The following is a 21,134-nucleotide window of genomic DNA, read 5'->3' on the forward strand; positions in this document are numbered from 1 at the left end:
TTATTTTTGTTTTTAGAGTTGGGATTCTGTTCTTGTGCCTGTCTTCTTTTAGGTTTGTTGAAAGATTACTTTCTTGCTTTTTCTAGGGTGCAGTGTCCATCCTTGTATTGGTTTTTGTTGTTGTTGTTGTTTTTTTTTCTGTTATCCTTTGAAGGGCTGGATTCGTGGAAAGATATTGTGTGAATTTGATTTTGTCATGAAATTTCGTTTCTCCATCTATGGTAATTGACAGTTTGACTGGGTATAGTAGCATGCGCTGGCATTTGTGTTCTCTTAGTGTCTATATAACATCTGTCCAGAATCTTCTAGCTTTCTTAGTCTCTGATGAGAAGTCTGGAGTAATTCTAATAGGCCTACCTTTATAGTTACTTGACCTTTTCCCCTTACTGCTTTTAATAGTCTATCTTTATTTAGTGCATTTGTTGTTCTGATTATTATGTGTCTAGAGGAATTTCTTTTCTGGTACAGTCTATTTGGAGTTCTGTAGGCTTCTATGTTCATGGGCATCTCCTTCTTTAGGTATGAGATGCTTTCTTTCTTAATTTTGTTGAAGATATTTGCTGGCCCTTTAAGTTGAAAATCTTCATTCTTACCTATTCCTATTATCCGTAGGTTTGGTCTTCTCATTGTTTCCTGGATTTTCTGGATGTTTTGAATTAGGATCTTTTTACATTTTCATTTTCTTTGACTGTTGTGCTGATGTTCTCTATGGAATCTTCTGCACCTGAGATTCTCTCTTCCATTTCTTGTATTCTGTTGCTGATGCTCGCATCTATGTTTCCAGATCTCTTTCCTAGGGTTTCTATCTCCAGCGTTGTCTCGCTTTGGGTTTTCTTTACTGTGTCTACTTCCCTTTTTAGTTCTAGTATGGTTTTGTTCAATTCCATCACCTGTTAGATAGTGTTTTCCTGTAACTCTCTAAGGGATTTTTGTATTTCCTCTTTAAAGGCTTCTAGATGTTTACCTGTGCTTTCCTGTATTTCCTTCTTAAAGTCCTCCATCATTATCATAAGAAGTGACTTTAAATCCATGTCTTGCTTTTCTTGTGTGATAGTGTATCCAGGACTTTCTATGTTGGGAGAGTTTGGTTCTGATGATGCCAAGTAACCTTGGTTTCTGTTGCTTCTGTTCTTACGCTTGCCTCCTGCCATCTGATTATCTCAAGTATTTGCTGTCCTCAATATATCTGATTGGAGCCTGTCCTTCCTATAGTTCCAGTTGATTCAGGACTCCTCAGAGTCCAGCTTTCTCTGTGATCTTTGATGGTGGGCTCCTGTGAACCTGAGACTCTGGGTGTGTCAGAGCTCTTGACAGACAAGTTCCTCTGAGACCCTGAAATACTGGTGTGACCCAGCTCCTGTTATCCTGGGATCCTGTTGTCCTAAGATCTTGGGCGTGTTAAAGTGCCTGGAAGTGGTGTCTCCTTTGAGGAGCATGGACCTGTGTGGTCAATGGTCCTAAAATTGCATGGAGAGTCCTCTAGGGACCATGGGGGTGTCCGCCAACTCTGCGCCCAAGATGACCCAGTGCTGGCACCTACAAGAAGGGCTTATTTTTTATTTTAAAGAATGCTTTATTAGATATATTCTTTACGTTTCAAATGCTATCCCGAAAGTCCCCTATACCCTACCCCCCCAGCCCTGCTCCCCAACCCACCCACCTCTGCTTCCTGGACCTGGCATTCCCCTGTACTGGGCCATATAATCTTTGCACCATGCTTTATTTTAAAGTGCAAGTTATAAAGAAGTTGGATTAACTGTCTAAGGTCTCACAGCAAGTGGTTTGAGGGTAGTTTCATACATACTAGCTACATTTCTAAAGGAGGTATATACAGAGGTATCAATATAGGAGATGCTATTTCAAGATAATTTACAGCTTATATTTTTAATTAAAAACATTATATATGTGTGCACACAGTAGCAGGTACACTGGCCTATATAGTCATATTTGATGAACAGGTGTTGATGTCAGGATATTTTTGTCTCAGTTGTTTCTGTACCTTATGTTTGGAAGACCAGGTATTTCACTAAACCTGAAGGTAAGTCATTTTGGATAGATTAGCAGACCAGTGAGCCTCTAAGATCCTCTTGTACCTGCTTCTCCACACTAGGGTTTATAGGCAGACATCAATGTGTCCAGGTTTTATGCAAATTCCACAGATCCAAACTCAGGTCCTTCCTTATGCTTGAAAAGCAAGCACTTTACCCACTGGATCATCTCCCCAGGCCCTGCAATTCTTACATTGGGATCATAGGTTATCATTCTTCTTGTACACCAAATAGTTCTAATTATGACTTTTCTCATGAAGAGCAAAAAGAAAAAATAGCTCAGTCTGTATAATTGATTGAATATATATCAAGAATTGCAACTACCATGAGCCTTGATGTTAACATAATAGTAATGATTTTAATGACATTTTCCCAAATCTTGTTTCTACTCTTTTCCTCTCTGCCCACTCAGACTTTATGATTCAGGATAAGAAATAATTAAATTTATATCCCTGGCACATATGCATGCAAAATTACTAATAAAAGTGATTTATGAAAAAGTTAGCAAAGCACTGAGGTTTTGCAATCAATTTATGACAGAATGTCCACTAGAAATTACGAAAGGCTTGGTTCTCCAAAGGTATTGGAAGAAAGTGTTAATAATTCTCAGATTATAAACTTTCCACAAAAATATGTTTGTAATCTTTTCATAATTAAACACAGGAACAAATATGACACAAAAATGAGTGGTTATTCTTCTGAGATCCAAAAAAATAAAAAGATTCAGCTCATAACTGTGGTAGTGTATTGGGTAGCATTTGACAACTCCAAAACCATGGGCACTTCATTTAGATGTTACCATTCAGAGTCTGTGTTTGGCCATATTCATTCAAAGGTTATAAGGGGAAAATTTTGGTTCTTAGCAGCTGCATCTTCATATGAGATCATCATTGCTCCCCACTTGCTTTTCATCAAGATTACCTTTAATAGGGTGCATGCCATGCTGCCAGTGTAGCATCTGAGCATCACAGATTAGTTCTAACGCACTACTCTAGTAGTTTGATTTAGTTCTATGTCTCAGTAGATAGGCAACGCCCGTATATCTGTTCTATTTAGAACAGCTTCCTTATTTCTCTTTCTTCAATATATTTTTTGGGCAATTTCTTGCTTTGCCTCCTATGCACACTTTCTAATTGAGGCCTGGTCCCTAATTTTTTGACTAATAGTATTTTTTTTAATTTACTTTTCTATGCTAGGGATAGAATACAAGTCCTCAGACAGGCAGGGAAGTACTCTGTCACTGTGTTGTACAAAAACTCCAAATGGTGAATATCTTAAGAGCTAGTAAAATTCCACAGTTCAAAAATAAGTGGTGATTCTTGAATAGAAATCAAATTGATAATTGCTTACATTATTAAATAAAATTTAAAAATAAGGTTTACATTGAAATATGTTTAACATTTCTAGCCTTTTAACTTTTTAAAAATAATTCCGTAAGTGCATACAATATTTTTATCAAGTCCTTTCCATTCCTTCAATCACTTCATGAGTTCACGAGTACACTCAGTATTGGCACTATTTTTATGAGTATGAGGCCATCTACTGGAGTATGGTTGGCCTGTCAGGGCCTGAATCCTTACAGAAAGTTGACTCTGCCTCTCCCAGCAGCCATCACTTGACCATAGCTCCTCAACTGGAGGCCCTTTCTTAGTTTCCTATGAAGTATCCTTTATCATTTCAACTTTATTCTGCTGTCTTCCTTAAGTCGTGTCCAGTTTGAAATGTAGCTCAGTGACAGGCTTACCTGCCAAGAAAGCAAAAAAGCTCTGGATTTGATCTGGCATACCAAAAGAAGACAAAGCAAGAAGTTGAATTTCCAAACTCATTTCTCTGAGTCTTTTCATATGAATTCAAAGTTGTAAATATTCATATCTATTCTGTTTGCTTGGATTCTCTTTGTGGTACTAGGGATTTAACCCAGGGCCCAATGGATGTTAAGCAAGCATTCAGCTGCTGAGCTGTGTCTCCAGTCTAATCCCTGCTCCCTTGACTGAATGAAATGATGATTTCTGTAAGAAAAAGACTGGTATTAAGGTAAGACTAAAAACTAGTTATAATTTTTTACTCACCTTCACAACTCTTCTCCCTATTCCTCTCTTCTCTGCTTCATTTCTTCCCTATATTCCCCCCACAATTTAAGATTAAGCCAAGTAAGGCTTTGGAGCTTTTTTCATTCTTGTGTTGAGCAGTTAATTCTCAGCCTCCCTTAAAAGAACTCTGGCAGGCAATTTTCAATTTCATTATGTAATTTTAAAAATTATTTTTCTTTGTCAAAATTTAGGTTTTATATCAATAGATAAGTTTTATCATTACATTATGATAAAAGTGCTACATTTGCTTTCCATTTCCAAGGTTTTATGTTTATATTTTAATTGAATTATAAAGTTGCCAGTCACCCTATTTTATAAGTTATACATTTTGCATATACTTGTATATACATATAGACACGAAAAGGATTGTGTGTTGGTTAATTAACCAACGTTCCCCCAAGCCATTCTTTTCTTTCCAATCATATCAATCATATTCCCCCGTATTCAGTGACATTGTGATTATCTTCCTGCTGGTCTTTGTCCCTGTATGTCTTCTTTTCAAAACCATCTTGTATACTATTGTCAGATATAATTATCCTGCCAAGAAAATTGTAGTGACTTTTTTTGCTAACACATTATATAAGTTCATTTTCTGTTACTATAATAAGATATATGATGCTGGATACTTCATAAAAAAGACTTGAACAACAACAACAACAAAAAAACACAAACAAATGAAATCAAAAGCTCACATGAAATTGAGTTTGTTTCATATTGTCTAACTATTTGCTCTGCAGTATAGTTTATATATACAGTGACATTACATTGGAGAAAACTTACTTTCCCTTTACCAAAAGGTATCTTTTTGTTGTTTGTTTGTTTGTTTTTCTGTTTCGGGGCATAAAGTTGGGTGGATAGAGAGGTAGAAATGGTCTCAGAGTTGAGGAAGAGGAAGACATGATCAAAATGTATTGTTAAAGACAGCCGGCCACCTTCCGGACCAGAGGACAGGTGCCCGCCCGGCTGGGGAGGCGACCTAAGCCACAGCAGCAGCGGTCGCCATCTTGGTCCGGGACCCGCCGAACTTAGGAAATTAGTCTGAACAGGTGAGAGGGTGCGCCAGAGAACCTGACAGCTTCTGGAACAGGCAGAAGCACAGAGGCGCTGAGGCAGCACCCTGTGTGGGCCGGGGACAGCCGGCCACCTTCCGGACCGGAGGACAGGTGCCCACCCGGCTGGGGAGGCGGCCTAAGCCACAGCAGCAGCGGTCGCCATCTTGGTCCCGGGACTCCAAGGAACTTAGGAATTTAGTCTGCTTAGGTGAGAGTCTGTACCACCTGGGAACTGCCAAAGCAACACAGTGTCTGAGAAAGGTCCTGTTTTGGGCCTTCTTCTTCGGCCAGGAGGAGGTCCAAATACAAGATATCTGCGCACCTTCCCTGTAAGAGAGCTTGCCAGCAGAGAGTGCTCTGAGCACTGAAACTCAGAGGAGAGAATCTGTCTCCCAGGTCTGCTGATAGACGGTAACAGAATCACCAGAAGAACAATCTCTAAACAGAGTCAACTATAACTACTAACTCCAGAGATTACCAGATGGCGAAAGGTAAACGGAGGAATCTTACTAACAGGAACCAAGACCACTCACCATCACCAGAACCCAGCACACCCACTTCGCCCAGTCCAGGGAACCCCAACACACCTGAGAACCTAGACCTAGATTTAAAAGCATATCTCATGATGATGGTAGAGGACATCAAGAAGGACTTTAATAAATCACTTAAAGAAATACAGGAGAACACTGCTAAAGAGTTACAAGTCCTTAAAGAAAAACAGGAAAACACAATCAAACAGGTAGAAGTCCTTACAGAAAAAGAGGAAAAAACATACAAACAGGTGATGGAAATGAACAAAACCATACTAGACCTAAAAAGGGAAGTAGACACAATAAAGAAAACTCAAAGCGAGGCAACACTAGAGATAGAAACCCTAGGAAAGAAATCTGGAACCATAGATTTGAGCATCAGCAACAGAATACAAGAGATGGAAGAGAGAATCTCAGGTGCAGAAGATTCCATAGAGAACATCGGCACAACAATCAAAGAAAATGGAAAATGCAAAAAGATCCTAACTCAAAATATCCAGGAAATCCAGGACACAATAAGAAGACCAAACGTACGGATAATAGGAGTGGATGAGAATGAAGATTTTCAACTCAAAGGTCCAGCAAACATCTTCAACAAAATTATTGAAGAAAACTTCCCAAATCTAAAGAATGAGATGCATATGAACATACAAGAAGCCTACAGAACTCCAAATAGACTGGACCAGAAAAGAAATTCCTCCCGACACATAATAATCAGAACATCAAATGCACTAAATAAAGATAGAATACTAAAAGCAGTAAGGGAAAAAGGTCAAGTAACATATAAAGGCAAGCCTATCAGAATTACACCAGATTTTTCACCAGAGACTATGAAAGCCAGAAGAGCCTGGACAGATGTTATACAGACACTAAGAGAACACAAACTGCAGCCCAGGCTACTATGCCCAGCCAAACTCTCAATTATCATAGAGGGAGAAACCAAAGTATTCCACGACAAAACCAAATTCACGCATTATCTCTCCACGAATCCAGCCCTTCAAAGGATAATAACAGAAAAAAACCAATACAAGAACAGGAACAACGCCCTAGAAAAAACAAGAAGGTAATCCCTCAACAAACCTAAAAGAAGACAGCCACAAGAACAGAATGCCACCTTTAACAACTAAAATAACAGGAAGCAACAATTACTTTTCCTTAATATCTCTTAACATCAATGGTCTCAACTCGCCAATAAAAAGACATAGACTAACAAACTGGCTACACAAACAAGACCCAACATTTTGCTGCTTACAGGAAACTCATCTCAGAGAAAAAGATAGACACTACCTCAGAATGAAAGGCTGGAAAACAATTTTCCAAGCAAATGGTATGAAGAAACAAGCAGGAGTAGCCATCCTAATATCTGATAAGATTGACTTCCAACCCAAAGTCATCAAAAAAGACAAGGAGGGACACTTCATTCTCATCAAAGGTAAAATCCTCCAAGAGGAACTCTCAATTCTGAATATCTATGCTCCAAATACAAGAGCAGCCACATTCACTAAAGAAACTTTAGTAAAGCTCAAAGCACACATTGCGCCTCACACAATAATAGTGGGAGACTTCAACACACCACTTTCACCAATGGACAGATCATGGAAACAGAAACTAAACAGGGACACACTGAAACTAACAGAAGTGATGAAACAAATGGATCTGACAGATATCTACAGAACATTTTATCCTAAAACAAAAGGATATACCTTCTTCTCAGCACCTCATGGTACCTTCTCCAAAATTGACCACATAATAGGTCACAAATCAGGCCTCAACAGATTCAAAAATATTGAAATTGTCCCATGTATCCTATCAGATCACCATGCACTAAGGCTGATCTTCAATAACAAAATAAATAACAGAAAGCCAACATTCACATGGAAACTGAACAACACTCTTCTCAATGATACCTTGGTCAAGGAAGGAATAAAGAAAGAAATTAAAGACTTTTTAGAGTTTAATGAAAATGAAGCCACAACGTACCCAAACCTTTGGGACACAATGAAAGCATTTCTAAGAGGGAAACTCATAGCTATGAGTGCCTTCAAGAAAAAACGGGAGAGAGCACATACTAGCAGCTTGACAACACATCTAAAAGCTCTAGAAAAAAAGGAAGCAAATTCACCCAAGAGGAGTAGACGGCAGGAAATAATCAAACTCAGGGGTGAAATCAACCAAGTGGAAACAAGAAGAACTATTCAAAGAATTAACCAAACGAGGAGTTGGTTCTTTGAGAAAATCAACAAGATAGATAAACCCTTAGCTAGACTCACTAAAGGGCACAGGGACAAAATCCTAATTAACAAAATCAGAAATGAAAAGGGAGACATAACAACAGATCCTGAAGAAATCCAAAACACCATCAGATCCTTCTACAAAAGGCTATACTCAACAAAACTGGAAAACCTGGACGAAATGGACAAATTTCTGGACAGATACCAGGTACCAAAGTTGAATCAGGATCAAGTTGACCTTCTAAACAGTCCCATATCCCCTAAAGAAATAGAAGCAGTTATTAATAGTCTCCCAGCCAAAAAAAGCCCAGGACCAGACGGGTTTAGTGCAGAGTTCTATCAGACCTTCAAAGAAGATCTAACTCCAGTTCTGCACAAACTTTTTCACAAGATAGAAGTAGAAGGTATTCTACCCAACTCATTTTATGAAGCCACTATTACTCTGATACCTAAACCACAGAAAGATCCAACAAAGATAGAGAACTTCAGACCAATTTCTCTTATGAACATCGATGCAAAAATCCTTAATAAAATTCTCGCTAACCGAATCCAAGAACACATTAAAGCAATCATCCATCCTGACCAAGTAGGTTTTATTCCAGGGATGCAGGGATGGTTTAATATACGAAAATCCATCAATGTAATCCATTATATAAACAAACTCAAAGACAAAAACCACATGATCATCTCGTTAGATGCAGAAAAAGCATTTGACAAGATCCAACACCCATTCATGATAAAAGTTCTGGAAAGATCAGGAATTCAAGGCCAATACCTAAACATGATAAAAGCAATCTACAGCAAACCAGTAGCCAACATCAAAGTAAATGGAGAGAAACTGGAAGCAATCCCACTAAAATCAGGGACTAGACAAGGCTGCCCACTTTCTCCCTACCTTTTCAACATAGTACTTGAAGTATTAGCCAGAGCAATTCGACAACAAAAGGAGATCAAGGGGATACAAATTGGAAAAGAGGAAGTCAAAATATCACTTTTTGCAGATGATATGATAGTATATATAAGTGACCCTAAAAATTCCAACAGAGAACTCCTAAACCTGATAAACAGCTTCGGTGAAGTAGCTGGATATAAAATTAACTCAAACAAATCAATGGCCTTTCTCTACACAAAGAATAAACAGGCTGAGAAAGAAATTAGGGAAACAACACCCTTCTCAATAGCCACAAATAATATAAAATATCTCGGCGTGACTCTAACGAAGGAAGTGAAAGATCTGTATGATAAAAACTTCAAGTCCCTGAAGAAAGAAATTAAAGAAGATCTCAGAAGATGGAAAGATCTCCCATGCTCATGGATTGGCAGGACCAACATTGTAAAAATGGCTATCTTGCCAAAAGCAATCTACAGATTCAATGCAATCCCCATTAAAATTCCAACTCAATTCTTCAACGAATTAGAAGGAGCAATTTGCAAATTCATCTGGAATAACAAAAAACCGAGGATAGCAAAAACTCTTCTCAAGGATAAAAGAACCTCTGGTGGAATCACCATGCCTGACCTAAAGCTTTACTACAGAGCAATTGTGATAAAAACTGCATGGTACTGGTATAGAGACAGACAAGTGGACCAATGGAATAGAATTGAAGACCCAGAAATGAACCCACACACCTATGGTCACTTGATCTTCGACAAGGGAGCCAAAACCATCCAGTGGAAGAAAGACAGCATTTTCAACAATTGGTGCTGGCACAACTGGTTGTTATCATGTAGAAGAATGCGAATCGATCCATACTTATCTCCTTGTACTAAGGTCAAATCTAAGTGGATCAAGGAACTTCACATAAAACCAGAGACACTGAAACTTATAGAGGAGAAAGTGGGGAAAAGCCTTGAAGATATGGGCACAGGGGAAAAATTCCTGAACAGAACAGCAATGGCTTGTGCTGTAAGATGGAGAATTGACAAATGGGACCTAATGAAACTCCAAAGTTTCTGCAAGGCAAAAGACACTGTCTATAAGACAAAAAGACCACCAACAGACTGGGAAAGGATCTTTACCTATCCTAAATCAGATAGGGGACTAATATCCAACATATATAAAGAACTCAAGAAGGTGGACCTCAGAAAATCAAATAACCCCCTTAAAAAATGGGGCTCAGAACTGAACAAAGAATTCTCACCTGAGGAATACCGAATGGCAGAGAAGCACCTGAAAAAATGTTCAACATCCTTAATCATCAGGGAAATGCAAATCAAAACAACCCTGAGATTCCACCTCACACCAGTGAGAATGGCTAAGATCAAAAATTCAGGTGACAGCAGATGCTGGCGAGGATGTGGAGAAAGAGGAACACTCCTCCATTGTTGGTGGGATTGCAGGCTTGTACAACCACTCTGGAAATCAGTCTGGCGGTTCCTCAGAAAATTGGACATAGTACTACCGGAGGATCCAGCAATACCTCTCCTGGGCATATATCCAGAAGAAGCCCCAACTGGTAAGAAGGACACATGCTCCACTATGTTCATAGCAGCCTTATTTATAATAGCCAGAAACTGGAAAGAACCCAGATGCCCCTCAACAGAGGAATGGATACAGAAAATGTGGTACATCTACACAATGGAGTACTACTCAGCTATTAAAAAGAATGAATTTATGAAATTCCTAGCCAAATGGATGGACCTGGAGAGCATCATCCTGAGTGAGGTAACACAATCACAAAGGAACTCACACAATATGTACTCACTGATAAGTGGATACTAGCCCAAAACCTAGGATACCCACGATATAAGATACAATTTCCTAGACACATGAAACTCAAGAAAAATGAAGACTGAAGTGTGGACACTATGCCCCTCCTTAGAAGTGGGAACAAAACACCCATGGAAGGTGTTACAGAAACAAAGTATGGAGCTGAGATGAAAGGATGGACCATGTAGAGACTGCCATATCCAGGGATCCACCCCATAATCAGCTTCCAAATGCTGACACCATTGCATACACTAGCAAGATTTTACTGAAAGGACCCAGATGTAGCTGTCTCTTGTGAGACTATGCCGGGGCCTAGCAAACACAGAAGTGGATGCTCACAGTCAGCTAATGGATGGATCACAGGGCTCCCAATGGAGGAGCTAGAGAAAGTACCCAAGGAGCTAAAGGGATCTTCAACCCTATAGGTGGAACAACATTATGAACTAACCAGTACCCCTGAGCTCTTGACTCTAGCTGCATATGTATCAAAAGATGGCCTAGTCGGCCATCACTGGAAAGAGAGGCCCATTGGACACGCAGACTTTGTGTGCCCCGGTACAGGGGAACGCCAGGGCCAAAGGGGGGGAGTGGGTGGGTAGGGGAGTGGGGGTGGGTGGGTAAGGGGGACTTTTGGTATAGCATTGGAAATGTAAATGAGCTAAATACCTAATAAAAAATGGAAAAAAAAAAGAAATTAAAAAATCATTTTTAATAAATGTCTCACAGGAAGAAATTGTTGAATTGGATAATTTTTTAGTTTGTATATTGTTAGAAAAGGGAACCAAACCTAGAACATTCTTTTTGCTTCTAAATTTGGTGAACTTGTAAGGAAATTATAAACAGAGGTAATTTATTTGATAAGTTTTTTTTTTTTTGTAAAAAAGAATTGTTGAAGGAAGGTAGTATAAATCATTGAAAATGAGGCAATGCTTGTAGAAATATTTAGACTGAGACATTTATGTATTTTTGTATTAAATAAATTGAAATTGAAAAAAAAAAAAGATTTAAATTTAAAAAGATACATGATACAATGGTACGCTGTATGCTTAGCATGCCCAGAGGAGCACATAGTACCACATACATGCAAAAAAAAAGCTTCATTTAACTTACAGTTCTGGAGGTTCAAGGGCACAAATCTGGCATTATTTGACCTATCATTAGGGTCCACTTTGCTGTGTTATATAGGAGATACTGGTAGAGTACAAGGATATGTGTCTGAGGAGATCATGTGGTAAGTCATGAAATCACTGATTATTCTGTTAAACAATCTTATGAGAATTATAACAAGGCTTCAAGAGGCCTTTCTTATTCCCTTCAAAGAACTGCTCTCCCAGTAAACTATTCAACTTCAGTAGACCCACAACTCTTCCTTTTCTTTCTTTCTTTCTTCTTCTTTTTTTTTTTTTGTTTGTTTCTTTTGGTGATGTTAGGAATCCAACCCAGAGACTACTAGGCAGGATCAACTTTATGGATTTCTGATTCTACACTGCCTTTCTACATAGACATGTCAGACACAAGTTTTCTCCCACATGAAATCCTGGGTTTGCTGAAATCATATCTCAAAGTATACAACATATAAAGTTAATATTTAGTAACTTCTTTAAAGTGATTTAAATTTCTCTTTCCTGTCTTAATACCCACTATGCTAATCCAAATGATCTATGATTTAACATAAAGAAACTACACACACACACACACACACACACACACACACACACACACACACACCTCGAAAGCATGTTCCATATTCTTGATTTTATTGTCCATGTTCTCTGTGGCTACCAATATTTTATTATTATTATAGAGAGGAAAGATACTACAGTGGCAGAATTGTGGAATCTAGGATTAGATCATATGTTGTTGAATTTTTACCCAGTACTATACTGTCTGTGAGGTGTTGTATAACATATCTTTCCACTTCAGGGTCTTTACATAAAAACTAATATCACTAGTCTTTTTTTAATTAATTATTATTTCTGTTTATGTGCTTGCATTTTCTTGTCTATTTCTGTACAACAAGCATTCCTGGTGCCTATGAAGATTAGAAGAGGGTATTGGATCAACTAAAACTTGAGTTGCAGTAGTTATGAGTTTGAATCTCAAGAAAGAACAGGAAAGAAAGCAAGTCAGACAGACTGTTCTTTGTTCCTTTGTTCCATGTACAATCTACTTTGATGTAAGGACAGAGATAAGATATGAGTCATTTTTTCCTATCTTTTTGTCAAAATGACTTACCTGTTATCTAGTTGTCCCAGTATTAATGTTCTTTTTGTACAATGTTAGGGTCAAGTCCAAGGCCTCACACAGTCTGTATTTATTTAATAACCTATGTCTCTCCTATGTATTGAGTCTAATTCTGAGATCTGTTCTACCAATTACTTTTTTCAACTACATCATTTTCTGGTACCAAATTTCTTTAATTGCTGTAAAGTTATATTGTAATACCTAGTAAATCAAGCATTACTTTATCAATTTCAATTCATTTTTATTTTTAATATATTTCATTTTTTTCTTCTTTCTTTCTTTTTTTTTTTTTTTTTTTCTTTTCGAGACAGGGTTTCTCTGTATAGCCCTGGCTGTCCTGGAACTCACTCTGTACACCAGGCTGGCCTCAATCTCAGAAATTTGCTTGCGTCTGCCTCCCAAGTGCTGGGATTAAAGGCGTGTGCCACCACGCCTGGCCAATATATTTCTGCGTCTTCTTGCACTTTTATTTTTCCAAAAGATTTTCTATATGAGTTTTCTCTAACCTAAAATTTATCTCATATTCATCTTGACTAAAATATAGTTTTAAGGCTTTTGTGTTAAAATATTTTTTTGAATTTTTAAAGCCTTATGTTTTCTTGGTTCATTTTTAAAGTTTTAGTAGTATAAAGTTTTTTTTTAATATAGGGTAAAATTTACAGTAAAAGGTTTATATCATGAAATATTTAGTCTTATCTGATCTAGGCTCTTCTATAGTAAGTGATACAATTACCATCTTTGCATAACTGAAATAAATGACTGGTATCTAATAAGAAAGTTGTAGAGAATGGTCTTTGATTTGCAGATATGCTGGTTAATTTTTGTCAAGTTGACACAAGCTAAGGTTATCTGGAAAGGTGGTGCATCTGTTGAACAAATGCTCCATCAGATTAGTCCGTAGACATCTGTTGGCTATTTTCTTTATAATTGGTGTGGAAGGATACTGCCCACTGTTTGTGGTGCCACTCCTGGACAGGTGGTCCTTAGTTGCATAAGAAAGTAGACTGACCAAGCCATTGAGAGCAAGTCTGTAAGCAGTATCACTTCATGGTTGCCACTACAGTTCCCACATATATTCGAGTTCCTGTCTTGGCTTTCCTTGGTGATGGACTGTGGTGGGGATCCCTTTCCTCCCCAAGTTACTTTTTGAAATGGTGTTTTATCAAAATAGTAGAAAGCACATAAAAGCAGCACCTATAACTATTTGCAGAGACTGGTGTTGTTTACACAACTGTTTATTAGTTTAGTATTCTTCTCTATATCCAGTTTTGGATGAAGCAACTCCATAAATAAAGCACTTAGTATTCTTTGCTTTAGAGCAAGTCATTTACATTATCCAGGAATACAGTTTGAGGCATTCCCTCTTTCGAGTAATCTCTGCTCCTATCTACAGCCCATTTTAAATTGAGTTATTTTCTAGACTTCTTGCTTATTTTTTAGTTCTTAATATATTCTGAATATTAAAGCATGATCAGGTGTTTAACTAGCAAAGGCTCTCTCCTACTCTTGTGAATTTTTTGTTTATTGGGCTGATTGTTTCCTTTGCTGAACATAAACTTTGGTATCATGAGGTACCATTTGTCAATCGTTGCTAGGCAAATGTAATCCTATTCAGAACGTCCTTTCTTACTCCTGTATCTTGCAGGGTACTGGCTATGTTTTCTTATAGCAGTTTTATTATTTAAGGGTATGTATCGAGGTCCTTGATTCACTTGGAGTTCATTTTTGTTCAGGGTGATAAAATGGTTCTAATTTTATTCTTCTGCACATGGACAGTCAGTATTCCCAATATCATTCTTTGAAGATGCTGCTTTTTCTACAATGTGTGTTTATGGCACCTTTGTTAATTATTAAATAGCAAATGGTTATGTGCACTCATGTTTGTTCCATTTATCTACATGTCTATTCCTATGCCCTAATACCATGCTACTTTTTATTACTATATCCATGTCTTGAGATCTGGAGTGGTAATATCTCAAGCATTTTAAATATCCTCAGAATTATTCTATTGCTGTCAGAGTATCAATTGCCATGATAAAAATACATGGCCAAAGCAAATTGGAGATGACAATGGTTTATTTCACTTAACAGTTGTAGTCTAGGAAATTTCATCCAGTAAATTTAGGGCAGGAACTCAGTGCAGGAACCAAGAGGCAGGAACTGATGCAGAGGCAATAGAATAGAATAGAAGAGTGCTGCTTACTGGCTTGACCTTCATCGTTCACTCTGACTGCTTTCTTTTCTTTTTCTTTCTTCTAGTTTTTGAATGACTGAGGGACTTTTATTTTTTAATAATTTGGCCATTTATAAATTTATATTAAGAAGGTCACATTTTTTTCTGGATGTACATAGTGCTCTAGCATATGTGTTATGCTGCCTAGAGGGCATTTTAAAGTTCAAACAAATAGCAGCATTTATGTGGCTGAAAAGTAACTTGGAAAAATAAGATGACCCAGAAAATTCATGTTCATAGTGTTCAGGAGCAATAGTTATTTGTTTTCTTATTGCATATATCTCAATATTGAGCCTCACCACTTCCTTTAGCTGACCTTAATACTTTGTAAAAAATATTTTATTATTTATTTTCCATTAATTAATTAATTAACTTTACATACCTATTACAGCCTCTGTCTCCTCCCAGTTCCACCTCATACACCCTCTCCACTTCTCTTCTGAGAGGGGGGAGGTTTCCCCTGAGTAACAACTCACCCTGGCATGTCGAGTCACTGTGGGACTAGGCACATTCTTTCCCATTGAGGCTAGACAAGGCAGTCCAGTTAGTGGAACAGGATCCACAGACAGGCACCAGAGTTAGAGTGAGTCCCTGTTCCAGTTGTTGGGGGGCCCCACATAAAGACCAGGCTACACATCTGCTGCATGTGTGTGGGGGGGCTTAGGCTTTGTCCATGTATGCTCTTTGGTGTTTCAGTCTCTGGGAGCTCCCAAGAGTTCAGGTTAGTTGAATTTGTTGGTCTTCTTATATAGTCCCTATCCCTTCTGGGTTCCTTAATCCTTCCCCTAATTCAAGACTTCCAAAACTTGGTCTGTTTGGCTTTGGGTATCTGCATCTGTTTCAGTCAGCTGCCGGGTGGATCCTCTCAGAGTACAGTTATGGTCTGCTTCTGTCTATAAGAGTAACAAAGTATCATTAATAGTCTCAGGAATTGGTGCTTGCTCATGGGATGGGTCTCAAGTTGGGCTAGTTGGGTCATTCCCTCAATCTTTGCTCCATCTTTGTTCCTGCAGTTTTTGTAGACAGAACATATTTTGAATAGAAGGTTTTGTGGGTGGGTTGATGTCCTTATCACTCCACTCTGAGTCCTGCCTGACTGTAGGAAGTGGCCACTTCAGGCTCTATATCTGCCACTGCTAGGAGTCTCAGCTAGAGTCACTCTCATAAACTACCTGGAGCTTTCCCCATCCCATGTCTCTGAAACATTCTAGAGATTCTTCCTGACTGCTGTTGATTTCCATTAACTCTCCTGGCTCACTCTCCCCAGCTCTCCCAACATCTGATTCCCTACCCCTCCTATTTCCCTTCACATCTCTTGAATCCAGTTCCCTCCCTCTACCCACCTCTGATGACTACTTTATTTCCCCTTCTGAGTGAGCATCCTCCTTTGGGCCCTCCTTGTTATTTAGCTTCATTAGGTCTTTGGATTGTAGTGTGGGCATTCTGTACTTTATGGCTAGTATCCACTTCTAAGTGAATACATACCATGCATGTCCTATTGGGTCTGGGTTGTCTGACTCAAGACAAATTTTTTCTAGTTCCATCCAGTTTCTGGCTGGAATTAATGAATAAAGCTGTTATGAACATAGTTGTGAAAGTGTCCCTGTGGTATAGTGGAGCATCTTTTGAGTATATTCCCAGGATCAGTAAAGCTGAGCCTTGAGGAAAACTGGAAACAATCCAGATGTTCCTCAACTGAAGAATGAATAGAAAAAAATGTGGCTCATTTACACAATGAAATACTACTTGGTTATTTAAAAAGAAAATCATGAAATTTGCAGGCACCACTCCCAAATTCTCATCATTTATTTTTTCCCACATACTTAGGTTTTATATATTGGTATTACAGCTCCACTGTGTCCCTTCACCAGCCTTCTATCCTATCTCCTATTAACCGTTTCTTATCCTTCCTTCATGTTAAAAGAGCTACCTCATTCTCTAAGCTTACCAAGGCTAGATGGTGGCCCTCATGCAATCTGGAGACCTTAGTACATCTGGTCCTGTGGTGGTTTGAATAAGAATAGCCCATGGAGTCATATATTTGGATGCTTAGTCACAAGAGAGTGACTCGTTGAGAAGGATGTGGAGATGTGGCCTTGTTGGAGGAGGCATGCCACTGGGATATACCTCTTAGCTATTTTTCCATCACCATGCTGTCATGCCTGTTTCCATACTTCCCACCATGATGATAATGGACTAAGTCTCTGAAACTGTAAGCCAGCCTCAATTAAATGTTTTCCTTTATAAGAATTGTTGTGGCCATAGTGTCTCTTCTCAACATTAGAACAATGATGCAAATAGGGGCCATGATTTCTAGCATTCTCATTGCCAGGTAAATCTGGAGTGGGAGTTTGTCTTAATTTCTTATTGGCAGGAATAGAAAGTTCCTACTTTTTCTTATCTAACTCAACTGCCAGCACTTGAGAGGTTATCTTTGTCATTTCTAGAGGGACACTTCCAACATGCTTATTGTCCTTTTCAGCATGTAAGGGCCCCTTCTCTTCTCAGTGGTGACTTGGGACTTCAACTCCATTTCATTTCAGATCCTGTGGGTCTTATGTTCTTCCCAACAGTTTCTCCTGGGATACCCAAGAAACAATCAAAAACTTTGTTCTGGTATAACTTTAATCCTTGGAGAATTTCCTCCAGAGCAGCAAACTAACATCAACTTGTTTTTAGACTTAAAAGCATGGGCAATTATTTCTCTATTCTAGTAGTTCTCAGCCTGTGTGTTGCTACTCTTCTGGAAGTCAAACCATTCTTTCACAGAGATCACATAATCAGCTATCCTGCATATCAAAACATTACAGTTTATAAAAGTAGCAAAATCACAGTTATGAAGTAGCAATGAAATAATGTTATGGTTGGGAGTCACCACAACATGAGGAACTGCATTAAAGGGTTGCAGCATTAGGAAGACTGAGAACTACTAATCTCTTCCCAAACATTCTTTCGAGGTTTCCCTGCTGAAAAAAATCAAGTAACTAGGCATCAAATCAGATACTAATTTTATCTTCCACTTATATCCACCCTCAAAATCCCCCTTAGCAACCACAAATACTGGCCTGAATTTGGCACATTTGATTCCTCTGCCTTTTAAGACTTCAACTGTTAGTATTCCTTCCGCCCCACTCAAGCACCAGGGTACCTTGCCAGCGGAGTCGCCCGACACCCGCAAGGGCCCACACAGGATTCCCCACGGGATCCTAAGACCTCTGGTGAGTGGAACACAGCGTCTGCCCCAATCCAATCACGCAGAACCTGAGACTGTGGTAAATAGGGAAGCAGACTACCCGGGCCTGACCTGGGGCACAAGTCCCTTCCGCCCCACTCGAGCAATGGAGTACCTTGCCAGCAGAGTCGCCTGACACCCGAAAGGGCCCACACAGGATTCCCCACGGGATCCTAAGACCTCTAGTGAGTGGAACACAACTTCTGCCAGGAGGCAGGTTCAAACACCAGATATCTGGGTACCTTCCCTGCAAGAAGAGAGCTTGCCTGCAGAGAATACTCTGCCCACTGAAACTAAGGAGAGAGATAGCCTCCCAGGTCTGCTTATAGAGGCTAACAGAGTCACCTGAAGAACGAGCTCTTACCAGAGACAACAATAACAGCTAGCTTCAGAGATTACCAGATGGCGAAAGGTAAACGTAAGAATCCTACTAACAGAAATCAAGACCACTCACCATCATCAGAACGCAGCACTCCCACCCCACCTAGTCCTGGGCACCCCAACACAACTGAAAATCTAGACCCAGATTTAAAAACATTTCTCATGATGATGATAGAGGACATCAAGAAGGACTTTCATAAGTCACTTAAAGAATTACAGGAGAGAGCGGTCGCCATCTTGGTCCGGGACCCGCCGAACTTAGGAAATTAGTCTGAACAGGTGAGAGGGTGCGCCAGAGAACCTGACAGCTTCTGGAACAGGCAGAAGCACAGAGGCGCTGAGGCAGCACCCTGTGTGGGCCGGGGACAGCCGGCCACCTTCCGGACCGGAGGACAGGTGCCCACCCGGCTGGGGAGGCGGCCTAAGCCACAGCAGCAGCGGTCGCCATCTTGGTCCCGGGACTCCAAGGAACTTAGGAATTTAGTCTGCTTAGGTGAGAGTCTGTACCACCTGGGAACTGCCAAAGCAACACAGTGTCTGAGAAAGGTCCTGTTTTGGGCCTTCTTCTTCGGCCAGGAGGAGGTCCAAATACAAGATATCTGCGCACCTTCCCTGTAAGAGAGCTTGCCAGCAGAGAGTGCTCTGAGCACTGAAACTCAGAGGAGAGAATCTGTCTCCCAGGTCTGCTGATAGACGGTAACAGAATCACCAGAAGAACAATCTCTAAACAGAGTCAACTATAACTACTAACTCCAGAGATTACCAGATGGCGAAAGGTAAACGGAGGAATCTTACTAACAGGAACCAAGACCACTCACCATCACCAGAACCCAGCACACCCACTTCGCCCAGTCCAGGGAACCCCAACACACCTGAGAACCTAGACCTAGATTTAAAAGCATATCTCATGATGATGGTAGAGGACATCAAGAAGGACTTTAATAAATCACTTAAAGAAATACAGGAGAACACTGCTAAAGAGTTACAAGTCCTTAAAGAAAAACAGGAAAACACAATCAAACAGGTAGAAGTCCTTACAGAAAAAGAGGAAAAAACATACAAACAGGTGATGGAAATGAACAAAACCATACTAGACCTAAAAAGGGAAGTAGACACAATAAAGAAAACTCAAAGCGAGGCAACACTAGAGATAGAAACCCTAGGAAAGAAATCTGGAACCATAGATTTGAGCATCAGCAACAGAATACAAGAGATGGAAGAGAGAATCTCAGGTGCAGAAGATTCCATAGAGAACATCGGCACAACAATCAAAGAAAATGGAAAATGCAAAAAGATCCTAACTCAAAATATCCAGGAAATCCAGGACACAATAAGAAGACCAAACGTACGGATAATAGGAGTGGATGAGAATGAAGATTTTCAACTCAAAGGTCCAGCAAACATCTTCAACAAAATTATTGAAGAAAACTTCCCAAATCTAAAGAATGAGATGCATATGAACATACAAGAAGCCTACAGAACTCCAAATAGACTGGACCAGAAAAGAAATTCCTCCCGACACATAATAATCAGAACATCAAATGCACTAAATAAAGATAGAATACTAAAAGCAGTAAGGGAAAAAGGTCAAGTAACATATAAAGGCAAGCCTATCAGAATTACACCAGATTTTTCACCAGAGACTATGAAAGCCAGAAGAGCCTGGACAGATGTTATACAGACACTAAGAGAACACAAACTGCAGCCCAGGCTACTATACCCAGCCAAACTCTCAATTATCATAGAGGGAGAAACCAAAGTATTCCACGACAAAACCAAATTCACGCATTATCTCTCCACGAATCCAGCCCTTCAAAGGATAATAACAGAAAAAAACCAATACAAGAACAGGAACAACGCCCTAGAAAAAACAAGAAGGTAATCCCTCAACAAACCTAAAAGAAGACAGCCACAAGAACAGAATGCCACCTTTAACAACTAAAATAACAGGAAGCAACAATTACTTTTCCTTAATATCTCTTAACATCAATGGTCTCAACTCGCCAATAAAAAGACATAGACTAACAAACTGGCTACACAAACAAGACCCAACATTTTGCTGCTTACAGGAAACTCATCTCAGAGAAAAAGATAGACACTACCTCAGAATGAAAGGCTGGAAAACAATTTTCCAAGCAAATGGTATGAAGAAACAAGCAGGAGTAGCCATCCTAATATCTGATAAGATTGACTTCCAACCCAAAGTCATCAAAAAAGACAAGGAGGGACACTTCATTCTCATGAAAGGTAAAATCCTCCAAGAGGAACTCTCAATTCTGAATATCTATGCTCCAAATACAAGAGCAGCCACATTCACTAAAGAAACTTTAGTAAAGCTCAAAGCACACATTGCGCCTCACACAATAATAGTGGGAGACTTCAA

General features: G+C 39.3%; 1 protein-coding gene across 1 annotated transcript in view; it reads right to left on the bottom strand.

Moving 5' to 3' along the window:
- Positions 1 to 21,134, bottom strand: part of Hsf3 (heat shock transcription factor 3) — a gene marked incomplete at its 5' end in the record, with an annotated part of 150,117 nt that overhangs the window by 68,041 nt on the left and 60,942 nt on the right. The gene's annotated exons all lie outside the window — the stretch shown is intronic.

Source organism: Mus musculus, chromosome X (assembly GCF_000001635.26).
Source record: "Mus musculus strain C57BL/6J chromosome X, GRCm38.p6 C57BL/6J".
Lineage (NCBI taxonomy): Eukaryota > Metazoa > Chordata > Mammalia > Rodentia > Muridae > Mus > Mus musculus.